General features: G+C 42.8%; 1 protein-coding gene across 2 annotated transcripts in view; it reads left to right on the top strand.

Annotated features, from left to right (window-relative positions):
* The first annotated feature begins 8447 nt into the window (after positions 1–8447).
* Positions 8448–12137, top strand: part of fggy (FGGY carbohydrate kinase domain containing) — a 521756-nt gene continuing 518066 nt past the window's right edge. For both annotated transcript variants that reach the window (XM_070886941.1, XM_070886940.1), the window contains exon 1: positions 8448–8522. The gene's annotated coding sequence lies outside the window, so the exon portion shown is untranslated. The remainder of the gene's footprint in view (positions 8523–12137) is intronic.

Here is a 12137-nt window from a genome sequence, read left to right as displayed (position 1 = left end):
AAAGGAGGATGTTTTTTTATCTAACTCCTTGAATAGACAAAATGTCACAATCTAATACTGAGATATTTGTTTATAGATAACTTTTATTGATGAACTTACTCCTTTTATTTCTTACAAGCTTTTCTTACTATGGGAGTTTGCTAGTCTACTGATCTCTTTCTGTGAAGTTTCCAAGTGGTTTGATAACCTTCTGAAAACTCAATTCAATGAACAGATTCAGCCACTTAAATATTATTTTATTGGTTGCCATGACTTGTTTCGGTTCAAAATAATTGGCTGCCATGCACTTAACAGAACAAATTGTACCATCTGTGTTTGCACAAAGTTGGCTTGGTTCCTTCCCTCAAGCATACAGTTCAAAAGCCAGTTTGAACTGACCTAATAACACATGTATCAAAATAAGCTTGGTATAGGGATCTGAACAGGTGTTGCATCTGCTATGGTTGCATGAGATATTTCATGGGGAAGGGCAGCCAGAAGTCAGGGTGATACAAGAATGAACAGGGTATCCTCAAGGGAAAGCAGAGAAGGGAGGGGAAGAAGTGCTTGATACTAAGATTATGTTGCAGGTGACAGAAATAATGGAAGATGATCTTGAAAATGTGGAGGCTAGCAGAATGGAAGGTGAGGACAAGGGGGTGAGGGGGTCCTGTTGTTGTTGTGAAGGGGGTAAAAGCAGAAGCTGAGGAAATGGGACAGATGCAGTCATTCAAGAGCCATATCGATCACAGCTGAGGAAAAACAACAGCTCAGAATTTTCTGCAATTGCAATATTGGCGATGAATGCTACAAGATAGACTGTTGTTCTCCCCGATCAAGTCACTCCACAATCTACTGAGAAAATAATTAGAATACGTCACAGGGAGCATAGCGGCGGATCAGGCCCATGTCTGATACACATCCAGGGTACTGGAGCATGACAAAGAACGGAACAATAGGTTGTATAATGTTTCCAGAGTAGTAAAAGAGCTAAACAATTTGTGCAGGTTTCCCATTTTCATATTTGAAAAATTGATTAATATGAATCGAGTTCATTTTTTTTCATATTTTGTAATTAATTCTCGTTGCTTATAATCCAGGGAGTACGAAAGGGCACTAGTCTGCTCAAACAAGATTCATTGCTGTTGCAAATTCCGGTGTCTGATTAATTTCACCTCTGACAGTTTGTCTTGTCAGTAAGTGACTGGTTGCTTTAGTTTAAATAAAGTTATGACATTAAAGTAAGACTGGTTTGATAAAGACTGAAGCAGTTATCGCCTCACACAAGAAACCCACACATTCATATAAAACCGGTTTATTTCACTCCCATTCTACCCCAGAGTTGTTGTATCGACCTGACTTGGGGTTATAGTGTGCCAGACTTTATTGGCCGAGTTGGGTTCAATTATTTACAAACTGAACATCTAACAAAGATCAAATGTACTTGATGAAATTGTTCATTTTTTCTTTCCTGATAATATGGATTCTAGGAAAGGTTAACGCCACTCAAGGTTGAAAGGGGGAAATCTAATAGCTGGGAAATTATGGTAGAGATAATGAGCTTGAAATTCCAATGTCCCGGGTCCGTACGAAATTTCTACAGACCCAGGAAGGCATCCAAAAAGCCAGTTTTCAGAACGCAATGCGCATGCACTGAAAACTGGCTTTTCCGATCTGTCAAGTTTCTGGCTTGACAGATTTCGTGCACATCAGGAGCAAGGACACGATTTGCAATACTTACGCATATCTTGCCCAGCAAATGTCCTTAAACATCTTGCGCCTGAAAAAGCAGGTGCATAGCTTATTTTTATGGTGAAAGTATTTAAAAACATACATAAACATTAAAATTAATTAAACACATATGAAAACATATTTTATTGTTAAAAACCCTCCCCACTACGGTAAGTTAAAGGCATTATTAAAAAAACTTTTTAAAAAGTCGGGAAAATATATTTTTTTATAAGAACTTTAATTTAAATGAATCTTAAATATGTAATGTATTTCCTATTTTTTATTAGTATTTTGTGTGTTTGGGGGGGATTTCTCATTCATAATAATGGGAACTTAGAGTTCCCATTATTATGAATGAGAAAATACTGTACCATGATTGGCTGCCCAGAGCCATGTGACTCCAGCTCCAGCATACGGACGTCCCAACGTGCACGCGCTCCGTGCGTAGGGAGTGAAGGCCTCAGGATCGGAAGTTCGAGCGGGTGCAGCACCTTCAGGTAAGTGTGCATTTTTTTTCCTTTTGCCCACGGGAAGACCTCGATCGGGATTTCTGGGCCAATATATATTTTGCATTAGTTTTTGCAAATATTGTGGAAGTGAGAATACAAGTGTATTAGAGGTTGATGAACAATTGTTAGAGACAACTGCAAAATAGTAATTGGTTCTGAAAATTAGCGATTGCTAACTCGAGGTGTCAAAGCTATAGAAAGAAAGCAGAGGAGATAGCACAAACTTGATATTTTTTCAATCCTCCTTAAATATGCTAATTGTGCTATGGGACTGGAGTGTAGTCAGTATGACACCTTCATTAACTGGGTAATTATAGACCAGTTAGTCTAAAAAGAAAAAAAATGTACATTTATATAGTGCCTTACACGACCACTGGATGTCTCAAAAAGCGCTTTACAGCCAATTAAGTACTTTTTGAAGTGTCGGAAATGTCAGCTATGGGTAAACTCTTGGAATCCATAATTCAAAATATGTTAGTGAACACTTAGAAATACATGGATTAATCTAGGACAGAGAGCATAGATTTTTTAAAGGCATGGTTGAAAATGTATTGGCTTTTTTGAGGAAGTTAACAATTGGATAAATAAAAATAGATGTAAGTGCATGTGGACCTTCAGAAGGCAGTGGGTATGATGTCTCACAGAAAGCTTGTGGTGTAGCCCAAGGATCAGTGCTGGGTCCACTTTAATTCTCAGTAAATATAGATCATTTGGACTTGAGTATAGTCTTGAAATTTGCTAATGACACATAAGTAGGGCATTTGGCAAACAGCGAGAAGGACTATGAGAGACTTCAGGAAGGAGTAGACAGGTTAGCGAAATGAGCAGAAAGGCAGATGCAATTCATATGTGGTTAAGTATTAAGTCATACGTTTTGGGAATAAAAACAAAGAATGTGAGATTACGCTCAATAAAAAAACCCTGAAGGATGTGGATGAAGAAGACCACCTAGTGGGAAAATAACTAATTACCTGAAAGTGCATTTGTGGATAGAGAAGGCTATAAAAAGGCCTACATTTTCCATTTTCTAAATAGGGGCATAGAGTACAAAACAGTAAATAAGTTATGATAAATTTGTACAACACTATTGGTTAAGTAAGCCAGGTTAGTGTCCCGTATGTAGTTTTAAGCACCCAATTTAGAAACAGCATTAAAGCCACAGAGCTCATACAGTACAGAATACCAAGTTGTTGCCAGGAATGGAAGCTTATAGTTATGAGAGTTGAGATACTGGAACTATTTCCAATAGAGCAGGAAAAGCTAAGAAGCAATTCATTAGAAGTTTTTAAACTTATGAAAAATGTTGATCAAATGTATAGAGTAACTCTTTGCTTTGGTTGGGAATAAGTGACAACGGTCATCAACTGAAAATTGTTCTTAAGAGAGAGGTTAGGAGAAAGTTCTTTATACAGGGCGTTGTTGGAACACGGTATGCTTTGCCACAGGGCGTGATTAAGGCAGGACCATCTTTTGAGGGAAATGTGGATAAATATTTGAAGCAGTGGAGGATGCAGAGCTATAGGAAACGATGTTGGACTGCTACAGCAAAGAGTCAGCATGGATAACATGGACCGATGACCTCGTAAGGATACCCCAAGCTTCCGGTCACCTGTCACTTTAATTCTCTGCTCCACTCCCATTCTGATTTCTCCGTCCTCGGCCTCCTGCACTGTTCCAACGAAGCCCAGCATTTCAAGAAACGGCACATCATCTTTTGATTAGGCACTTTACAACCTTCTGGACTCAACATCGAGTTCAACAAGTTCAGACCATAACTTCTGCCTCTATTTTTTTCAGGTGGCAGCTGTTTATGATTCTGCAATCCCCATTTTCAACATTTAATCTCTCCTGCCTTCCACCCTATCACAGACCATCCCTTTGGTTCTTTCCTTCCCTCTTTCGCTGCCTCAGCACTTGCTTAAAATCTGTTACATCTCTAATTTTTCCAGTTCTGACAAAGGATCTCAGATCTGAAACATTAACTGTTTCTCTCTCCATGGATGCTGCCTGGCCTGCAGTGTTTCCAACATTTTCTGCTTTTGTTTTGGCCACCTCTGTTGCACAAAACTTCTGTTGATCTATGGTATACATTTCAGACCAATGGGCTTCAATGTTCTTCACCAAAAGTCGCTCAGTAACACCATTACTTATCGAGTTGGCCAAGTCCTGAAGGACATAGCTGCCAGACTGGGCTTACGGCAGGTGGTGAGAGAACCAACACATGGGAAAAACCTATTTGATCTTGTCCTCACCAATCTACCTGTCACTGGTGCATCTGTCCATGACAGTACTGGTAGGAGTGACCACCGCACAGTCCTTGTGGAGGCAGCAGCAAGCTTACCTGGAAATGAGGTGCTAACCCGGTGAAGCTACAACACAGGACAACATAAATGTAAACAGTGGAAGCAGCATGCTATAGACAGAGTTAAGCAATCCAATGAATCAGATCAAAGCTCTGCAGTCCTGCCACAGAGTCTTGAATGAATTCGGACAATTAAAGAACTAACGGGACGAGGAGGCTCGTTAACATCCCTATCCGCAATGATGGTGGAGCCCAGCACGCAAAAAAACAAGGCTGAACAAGTTCGCTAACATCTTCAACCAGAAATACCAAGTGCATAATTCACCTCGGCCTCCACCATCACAGATGCCAGTCTTTAGCCAATTCGATTCACTCCACATGATATCAAGAAACAGCTGAGTGCACTGGGTGCAGCGAAGGCAATGGCCCCCAACAACATCCCAGTTGAAGTACTGAAGACTTGTGCTCCAGAACTAGCCACGCATCTAGCCAAGCTATTCTAGTACAGCTACAATACTGCCATTTACCTGACAAAGTGGAAAATTGCACAGGTATGTCCTGTCCACATAAAGCAGGACAACTAACACCCCATCACTCGACAGGGTGGAAGGGGTCATCAAAAGTGCTATCAAGCAGCACTTACCAATCTTCAGTTTGAGTTTCGCCAGGTCCACGCGGCTCCAGACCTCATTACAGCCTTAGTCCAAACATGGACAGAAGATCTGAATTCCAGGAGGTGAGAGTGACTGCCCTTGACTTCAAGGCAGCATTTCATTAAGTGTAGCACCAAGGGGCTCTAGTAAAATTGAAGTCAGTGGGGATCAGGGGGAAAACTCTCGACTGGAGCCATACCCAGCACAAAAGAAGATGGTTGAGGTTGTTGGAGGCTAATCATCTCAGCCCCAGGACATCGCTGCATCAGTTCCTCAGGGCAGTGTCCTAAGCCCAACCATCTACAGCTGCTTCATTAATGTCCTTCCCTCCATCATAAGGCCAGAAGTGGGGATGTTCGCTGATGATTGTACAATCTTCAGTTCCATTCGCAACTCCTCAGATAATGAAGCAGTTGATGCCCACCTGTAGCAAGACCTGGACAACATTCAGGCTTGAGGTGAAAAGTGGCAAGTAACATTTGCGTCACACAAGTGCCAGGCAATGACCATCTCCAACAAGAGAGTCTAACCACCTCCCTTTGACATTCAATGGCATTGCCATCATCCAGCCCCCCACCATCAACATCCTGGGGATCACCACTGAACAGAAATATAATTGGACCAGCCACATAAATACTGTGCCTACAAGAGCAGGTTATAGGCTGGGTATTCTGTAACAAGTGACTCACTACTTGACTCCCCAAAGCCTTTCCATCATTTACAAGGTACAAGTCTGCCGTGTGATGGAATACTCTCCATTTGCCTGGATGAGTGCTGCTCCAACAACTCAAGAAGTTCAACACCAACCAGGACAAAGCAGTCCGCTTAATGTGCAACCCATTCACCACTGGTGCAACGAGGCTGCAGTGTGTGCCAGCTACAAGATGCACCACTGCAACTCACCAAGGCTTCTTTGACAGCACCTCCCGAGCCCATAACCTCTACGAGGTAGAAGGACAAGGTCAAAATCCTGGCACTCCCTACCTAACAGCACTGTGGGAGCACCTTCACCACACAGACTGCAGTGGTCCAAGTGGCCTCACCACCACCTTCTCAAGGGCAATTAGGGATGGGCAATATATGTTGTCCTTGCCCACATCCCATGAGTGAATAATTAAAAAAAAATGCTAACAGTTCATTTTTGAAGTATAAATAATTCATATTAGTAAGACTATAAAAAGAGGGGTTCCATGATGGATCAATGAGCAAAAACACCACATGGTAGATTGGTCATGAAAGTAAAAGCCCATGGGACCCAGGGCAAAGTGACAAGTTGGATCCAAAATTGATTCAAAGGCAGGAAGCAAAGGGTAATGGTTGATGGGTGCTTTTGTGACTGGAAGGCTGTTTCCAGTGGGGTTCTGCAGGGCTCAGTACTAGGTCCCTAGCTTTTTGTGGTATATATCAATGAGTTAGACTTAAATGAAAGGGGTATGATTAAGAAGTTTGTAGATGATACTAAAATTGGCTGCGTGGTTGATAATGAAGAAAGCTGCAGACTGCAGGAAGATAGCAATGAACTGGTCAGAACAGTGGCAAATAGAATTCAATCTGGAGAACATAAGAATTAGGAACAGGAGTAGGCCATCTAGCCCCTCGAGCCTACTCTGCCATTCAATAAGATTATGGCTGATCTGGTCGTGGACTCAGCTCCACTTACCCGCCCGCTCCCCGTAACCCTTAATTCCCTTATTGGTTAAAAATCTATCTATCTTTGACTTGAAAACATTCAATGAGCTAGCCTCAACTGCTTCCTTGGGCAGAGAATTCCACAGATTCACAACCCTCTGGGAGAAGAAATTCTTTCTCAACTCGGTTTTAAATTGGCTCCTCCGTATTTTGAGGCTGTGCTCCCGAGTTCGAGTCTCCCCTACCAATGGAAACAACCTCTCTGCCTCTATCTTGTCTATCCCTTTCATGATTTTAAATGTTTCTATAAGATCACCCCTCATCCTTCTGAACTCCAAGGAATAAAGACCCAGTCTACTCAATCTATCATCATAAGGTAACCCCCTCATTTCTGGAATCAGCCTAGTGAATCGTCTCTGTGAGGTAATGCATTTGGGGAGGGCTAACAAGGCAAGGGCATACACATTAATTGGTAGGACACTGAGAAGTGTAGAGGAACAAAGGGGCCTTGGAGTGCGTGTCCACAGATCCCTGAAGGTAGCAGGCCAAGTAGAAAAGGTGGTTAAGAAGGCATACGGAATACTTGCCTTTATTAGCTGAGGCATAGAATACAAGAACAGGGAGGTTATGCTTGAACTGTATAAAATACTAATTAGGCCACAGATTTGAGTACTGCGTGCAGTTCTGGTCATCACATTACAGGAAAGATGTAATTGCACTAGAGAGGGTACAGCGGAGATTTACGAGGATGTTGCCTGGACTGGAGAATTTTAGCTATAAGGAAAGACTGGCTAGGCTGGGTTTGTTTTCTTTGGAAGAGAAGGCTGAGAGAGACCTTATGGAGGAGTATAAAATTATAAGGGGCCTAGACAGAGTGGATAGGAAGGACCTAGTGCCCTTAGTAGAGGGGTCAACAACCTGGGGGGGTCGGTGGGGTATAGATTTAAAGTAATTGGTAGGTGGTTTAGAGGGGATTTAAGGGGAAATTCTTTCACGCAGAGGGTAGTGCGGATCTGGAACTCACTGCCTGAAAGGGTGGTAGAGGCAGAAACCCTCACCACATTTCAAAAGTACTTGGATGTGCACTTGAAGTGCCCTAACCTACAGGGCTAAATACCAAGAGCTGGAAAGTGGGATTAGGTTGGATAGCCATTTGTTGGCCGGCTCAGACACAATGGGCCGAAATGGCCTCCTTCTGTGCTGTAAACGTCTATGATTCTATTCTATGGTGCATGTTATGCTATTGAAACAAGGGCATTCCTTGGTTTGATCCTTGGTCTGCTTTGAACTGGCTGAACTCACCTTGGGAAACAGCACAGAGGACCAGGCAAGTTCAAATGCCTACCAACTCTATGGTTAAGCTCAAGCATTGGCATTTAGAGCATCATACCGCTGCGTAAATTACGGACCATGAAAAAACAAGGACTTATGGAGAAAAAGTTGGAAAAAGGAAAAATCCTTCAATAACTTGGGACCTAAGTGGTCGGGACGCCACAAGGTGTGTCTAACTATAGCTTGGAACTGAAAAGAAAAATTCGAGATGTGAAAAAAAATACTCACTTTGGACTTTATTTTCGCAACAAGCCTGAATTGACTGGCTAAAAGACTGCAGTGGGATGACAGGTCAAAGTACACTTGGGTCTATCGGCTTTCCGTAGTACGGTTGCATCAGATTGGCGTTTTTAGCTCAGCGACGGCGCAGGAGAGCACGGCCCGCGGGTATGTTATGGCACTCGCACTATAACTTAGTTTCAGATTGACAGGAATACTAACACTGTATTCCCTCCGACACGGAACTGAGAAACTGTTTGTGTACCGGGGTGGGTGCGGCATCTTGCGCGCACTGACTTTTAGTCCGCGTCCTGTGGAGCGAGCGGAGCCGCCATTCCCCTCTGTCTCCCTGACGACGGCCCGCCGCCGCGGTGCACCCTGGGATTGCAGTTCAGATTGACCGAACAACGGCCTCCAGGAGCAAAGTGACGCCTTGTCTCCGCGGTCTTCAGTCACATATAGCATAGATCATTCAGAATCATAGATAATCCACGGCTCTGACAAAACCAGCTCCGTGTCTCCCCAAAACAATCACCGTCTTTTACCTTTTAAGAACATAAGAATTAGGAACAGGAGTAGGCCATCTAGCCCCTCGAGCCTGCTCCGCCATTCAATAAGATCATGGCTGATCTGGTCGTGGACTCAGCTCCACTTACCCGCCCGCTCCCCGTAACCCTTAATTCCCTTATTGGTTAAAAATCTATCTATCTTTGACTTGAAAACATTCAATGAGCTAGCCTCAACTGCTTCCTTGGACAGAGAATTCCACAGATTCACAACCCTCTGGGAGAAGAAATTCTTTCTCAACTTGGTTTTAAATTGGCTCCTCCGTATTTTGAGGCTGTGCCCCCTAGTTCTAGTCTCCCTTACCAGTGAAAACAACCTCTCTGCCTCTATCTTGTCTATCCCTTTCATGATTTTAAATGTTTCTATAAGATCACCCCTCATCCTTCTGAACTCCAAAGAGTAAAGACCCAGTCTACTCAATCTATCATCATAAGGTAACCCCCTCATTTCTGGAATCAGCCTAGTGAATCGTCTCTGTACCCCTTCCAAAGCTAGTATATCCTTCCTTAAGTAAGGTGACTAAAACTGCACGCAGTACTCCAGGTGCGGCCTTACCAATACCTTATACAGTTGCAGCAAGACCTCCCTGCTTTTGTACTCCATCCCTCTCGCAATGAAGGTCAACATTCCATTCGCCTTCCTGATTACCTGCTGCACCTGCAAACTAACCTTTTGGGTTGGTCTTGAAAACCAAGGGTCGTGAGTTCAAATCTCACTGGGGCCTACTCAAAATTAGCTCAATTTTTCTCTAAAAGAGTTTCATGCACAAGGACCCCCAGGTCCCTCTGCACCGCAGCATGTTGTAATTTCTCCCCATTCAAATAATATTCCCTTTTACTGTTTTTTTTCCCAAGGTGGATGACCTCACACTTTCCGACATTGTATTCCATCTGCCAAACCTTAGCCCATTCGCTTAACCTATCCAAATCTCCTTGCAGTCTCTCTGAGTCCTCTACACAACCCGCTTTCCCACTAATCTTAGTGTCATCTGCAAATTTTCTTGCACTACACTCTATCCCCTCTTCTAGGTCATCTATGTATATTGTAAACAGTTGTGGTCCCAGCACTGATCCCTGTGGCACACCACTAACCACTGATTTCCAACCGGAAAAGGACCCATTTATCCCGACTCTGCTTTCTGTTCGCCAACCAATTCTCTATCCATGCTAATACATTTCCTCTGACTCCGCGTACCTTTATCTTCTGCAGTAACCTTTTGTGTGGCACCTTATCGAATGCCTTTTGGAAATCTAAATACACCACATCCATCGGTACACCTCTATCCACCATGCTCGTTATATCCTCAAAGAATTCCAGTATGTTAGTTAAATATGATTTCCCTTTCATGAATCCATGCTGCGTCTGCTTGATTGCACTATTCCTATCTAGATGTCCTGCTATTTCTTCCTTAATGATAGTTTCAAGCATTTTCCCCACTACAGATGTTAAACTAACCGGCCTATAGTTACCTGCCTTTTGCTTGCCCCCTTTTTTAAACAGAGACGTTACATTAGCTGCTTTCCAATCCGCTGGTACCTCCCCAGAGTCCAGAGAATTTTGGTCGATTATAACGAATGCATCTGCTATAACTTCCGCCATCTCTTTTAATACCCTGGGATACATTTCATCAGGACCAGGGGACTTGTCTACCTTCAGTCCCATTAGCCTGTCCAGCACTACCCCGCTAGTGATAGTGATTGTCTCAAGGTCCACCTTTCCCACATTCCTGTGGCCTGCAAATTTTGGCATGGTTTTTGTGTCTTCCACTGTGAAGACGGAAGCAAAATAATTGTTTACGGTCTCAGCCATTTCCACATTTCCCATTATTAAATCCCCCTTTTCATCTTCTAAGGGACCAACATTTACTTTAGTCACTCTTTTCGGTTTTATATATCTGTAAAAGCTTTTACTATCTGTTTTTATGTTTTGCGCAAGTTTACCTTCGTAATCTATCTTCCCTTTCTTTATTACTTTTTTAGTCATTCTTTGCTGTTGCTTAAAAATTTCCCAATCCTCTAGTTTCCTACTAACCCTGGCCACCTTATATGCATTGGTCTTTGATTTCATACTTTCCTTTATTTTCTTGGTTATCCACGGCTGGTTATCCCTTCTCTTACCACCCTTCTTTTTCACTGGAATATATTTTTGTTGCGCACTATGAAAGAGCTCCTTAAAAGTCCTCCACTGTTCCTCAATTGTGCCACCGTTTAGTTCTTGTTTCCAGTCTACTTTAGCCTACTCTGCCCTCATCCCACTGTAGTCCCCTTTGTTTAAGCATAGTACGCTCGTTTCTGTCACAACTTCCTCATCCTCAATCTGTATTACAAATTCAACCATATTGTGAGCACTCATTCCGAGAGGATCTTTTACTCGGAGATCGTTTATTTTTCCTGTCTCATTACACAGGACCAGATCTAAGATGGCTTGCTTCCTTGTAGGTTCTGTTACATACTGTTCTAAGAAACAATCCCGTATGCATTCTATGAATTCCTCCTCCAGGCTACCCCGTGCGATTTGAGTTGACCAATCGATATGTAGGTTAAAATCCCCCATGACTACTGCCGTTCCTTTTTCACATGCCTCCATTATTCCCTTGATTATTGCCCGCCCCACCGTGAAGTTATTATTTGGGGGCCTATAAACTACGCCGACCAGTGACTTTTTCTTCTTACTATCTCTAATCTCCACCCACAATGATTCAACATTTTGTTCATTAGAGCCAATATAATCCCTCACAACTGCCCTGATATCATCTTTTATTAACAGAGCTACCCCACCTCCTTTCCTTTCTTGCCTATCTTTCTGAATCATCAGATACCCCTGTATGTTTAATTCCCCGTCTTGGCCACCCTGCAACCACGTTTCTGTAATGGCCACCAAATCATACCCATTTGTAATGATTTGTGCCGTCAACTCATTTACTTTATTTCGAATGCTGCGTGCATTTAGGTAGAGTGTTTTCATCCTAGTTTTTAAACCATGATTTTCAGTTTTGACCCCTCCTGCAGCCCTTTTATATTCAGTGGCCCTTTTTGTTTCTTGCCTTTGGTTTCTCTGCTCTCCACCTTTACTCATCTCTTTTCTGTCTTTTGTTTTTGTCTCCTTTTTGTTTCCCTCTGTCACCCTGTATTGGTTCCCATCCTCTTGCCATATTAGTTTAACTCCTCCCCAACAGCACTAGCAAACACTCCCCCTAGTACATTGGTTTCAGTCCTG

This window comes from Pristiophorus japonicus, chromosome 8 (assembly GCF_044704955.1).
Source record: "Pristiophorus japonicus isolate sPriJap1 chromosome 8, sPriJap1.hap1, whole genome shotgun sequence".
NCBI lineage: Eukaryota > Metazoa > Chordata > Chondrichthyes > Pristiophoridae > Pristiophorus > Pristiophorus japonicus.
Note: the sequence above shows the minus strand (reverse complement) of the source record. Positions and strands in the feature narration are given on the sequence as shown.